The 3277-nt window shown below is 35.7% G+C and overlaps 1 long non-coding RNA gene across 1 annotated transcript; it reads right to left on the bottom strand.

Annotated features, from left to right (window-relative positions):
* Positions 1–2221: 2221 nt before the first annotated feature.
* LOC105462609 lies at positions 2222–2889 on the bottom strand. The gene is made up of 3 exons (XR_976080.1): positions 2735–2889; positions 2395–2457; positions 2222–2314 (listed from the first exon to the last, which is right to left on the bottom strand). It is a non-coding gene; the product is annotated as an uncharacterized LOC105462609 (long non-coding RNA).
* Positions 2890–3277: the final 388 nt, after the last annotated feature.

Here is a 3277-nt window from a genome sequence, read left to right as displayed (position 1 = left end):
CTGTATATATATATATATATATATATATATATATGTCGCAGGCTTTTTGTATAATCAGCCTTTTTGCAAAAAGGCTAGCCTTTTTTTGCAAAAAACGACGCCTTTTTGGATAACGCCAAGAAATATGTAACAATGCACTCCGGGAAACGCATCGTCCCGGCGACAAACAGCCGATACCGCGCGACCGAACAGCAGTCGGGCGACGAAACGGCGCGAACGCGCCCGTTATAATCGTTTGAACACCGCAAGAATGTTTAAACGTTATACGTTTAAACGATAGTGCGGGAGACGTGGCGCAGAAGCGCTGCGCTACACGTCTCCCCCCACTACCGCGCTAGAACCGACAACCCGGGGGTATAAAAAGCCGGGCAAAAAGCACCAAGGGACCTGTCGTCTATGAACCGTCCGACCGTTCCAGCAACTAGACGATACCCGCTTCTCAGAAATAGCCTGAAGTCAAGTGTCTTGGCTTCGATCAAGAAGTTCTCGACGGCTACCTTGAGCTCCTTCCACCACCTTCTCGGCTCTCGCTCTCGGGTAACGAGTCTTTGCCTGCGCCACGAGTTCGTGGCGAGCGACCCGGCCAAACTCCATCCCGTTCGAGTCAGCAGCACCTCAGGCCCCGTGTTCAGGGCCAGAGCCAAGTGTCTTGGCCGCCGACTCGAGTCCCGACCTACGCCTCCCAGGAGAAGATCGATACCGCCGACCGAAACTCCCGCTTGCTGACGTGAGGAGATTCCGTGCGTGACGCGGGGGCCTTCCACGAAACGTCCGGCAGTCACCACATGGTGACTGTCACCGTACCACGAGAACAGCGCGTGCCACCTCGTCATCGCGCCGCGACCACGCACCGGCCGCGACTATCGCCGCCCGCGTTACCCGCTGCGACGCGCTGCGCACCGTCCATGTCACCCATGGCGCGGCTCACCGCGGGCCTGTATATAGCTGTACATAGTCAAATATAGAGAATAAATTCATATTGTATTCGTCAAAGAAGTACCTTTCGTCATTTCCGGAACCCCTCTTTCCCTCGCCTGAACCACTTTCGACTCCTGGACACGCCGGCGAGCTGATCCAAGACTCGAAAGGAAGGTTGTTACAAATATATGGTTTGGGTTAAGTTATTTATTGCAAACATTTATTGCAAACCTATGTGGATCACTGCAGGCTTTGCGTTGTAAAGAACATGTGTGGAGGCAGTATGTTGAGCCCCCCGGAGGGGCTCCACCTTGTTTTAAACTAACCCAAACTTAACCCTAACCCAAACCATTTTCGAAGGCGTTATGCAAAAAGGCGTCTTTTTGCAAAGAGGCTAGCCTTTTTGTAAAAAGGCTGATTATACAAAAAGGTTGCAACATATATATCAATTTGAAAAGTAAAGATTTCAAGCTGGAAAATGCTTTTTAAAAAATCTCGTTACGATTATTTTTGACAAAGTTGCTCTATCTTGAAATCTGCCTATTTTTAGAAGATAAAACAGGTAATTCCCTAATTTTTTAAAGCCAGTGTATATAATTATTAAGATCTTACAATTAGTTAAACTTGGTAATAAACATAACTATTATATATATTATTCTATGCTTATCTAATAAAAAAAAATTTATCTATGAATCACAAAAATATGAATACAATTGATGAAATTGATAAACGAACTCCTTACACAAAATTAAAAATAGTTTCATATTACATCCCAGACAGCATCATATCCAAAAACAGGACATAATACTTAAAGACGTTATTAAGACGTTATCTTGAAGATTCACCTTTGGACAAGAATGCTATTTGGAATAGTAGAAGTGTAATTAGAATTGTAGAAAATATTAGTAATGACTAGATTTTTAGTAAACAAGTTTTAAGATATATACAACGTAATAAAAAGAAAAAAGTATGTCTATTTTTCCTATTGTCTAAAAAATTTAACATATGTATTATTTGAAAGAAATTGTATAAAGAGTATTATTTTGGTGTAAATCAAAATAATTAAAATGTATAACTGGAAAAGAACATTCTAAGATAATAAATTATAATACGAATGCAATGAAGAATGCAATATTATGTTCAGTAAAAGAATTCACAATACTGATTATACATGCTTGTTGTTTATTTTCTGTTATGTTATTAAAAAATAAACAAATATAATATATAAATACAAATATGATTAACATTGTTATTCAAAAATATACATATGACGTATTGTTTATGTATTTCATCTTTTTATATGTATATATTCCATTTTAATTCCAATTTTTTTCCAGACTTTGCTGCAAATTTTATTCCAGGTTTCATCACGAAGAAGACGCAGCTATTATCTTTTCTTAAATATAAAAAATATTTTTATTAACATTAGTATATAAATGGCAATTTTTAATTGACATATTGTTTGTAAATAATCACCAGTGCTGCAGTGATGAGAAATGTCAACTTCCTATTCCGCTGGAGCGGGAGTAGGCCACGTAGCTAAAGAAAAAGAAATAATTTGAATTTCACAAATAAAAAAATTATGAATATTAAAAGTTTATAATAAAGATTGTTTGTAAAAGAACAAAAAAAAATATATATATTAGAAATTAATTTGACAAATATAAGAGATAAAAAAGCATTTACCAATATAAAATTATGCATCAATATATTTTTGCATGACAATATTGTTAAATTTATTATGTTTGTGCAAAACAATGCTAATTTAAATAAATAAACTTTAATTATATATATATATAGAACGAATAATACGTACGACAGCACCAACAGATATCTGGATAAGGCTTAGCCCAAACTTTGGGTGCAAGCGTGATAGTCATAATAAAGATTGTAGCAAGAGCCAACGATATACATGACAGTCTCATCTCTTAATGTTTACTAAAACTCAATTTATGTTAACTTATATGATTGTGATTTGTTATGGATATATACAGCACTTATATAGAATAAGAAATATCTAAATCTAGATATGTTTTTGTATCTCACAAGTACTTATTTTTTATGTTGTAATAATATTCAATATAAACGTATAAACATACATTTAATCAAACATAAACACATTTTTATCTTATGCGGAAAATGTACGACGATACAAGAGACAATATAAAAAAAATTATATATACAAAATTATTTATATATGGAATACATGTGTATTTTACAATTACACAATATACATCACATTTTTAAAAGTGTTACAGAAAAACCCATATTGCTATTTTTGGTAAATAAAGTCGTGCCTTTTTAATCAATATGTTCCACAGGATAGACGACTGCATGCTTTTTGATAATGGTTTATTAC

This window comes from Wasmannia auropunctata, unplaced genomic scaffold (genome assembly GCF_000956235.1).
Source record: "Wasmannia auropunctata unplaced genomic scaffold, wasmannia.A_1.0 LD336095.1, whole genome shotgun sequence".
Lineage (NCBI taxonomy): Eukaryota > Metazoa > Arthropoda > Insecta > Hymenoptera > Formicidae > Wasmannia > Wasmannia auropunctata.
This window is presented reverse-complemented; position numbering and strand designations above follow the sequence as displayed.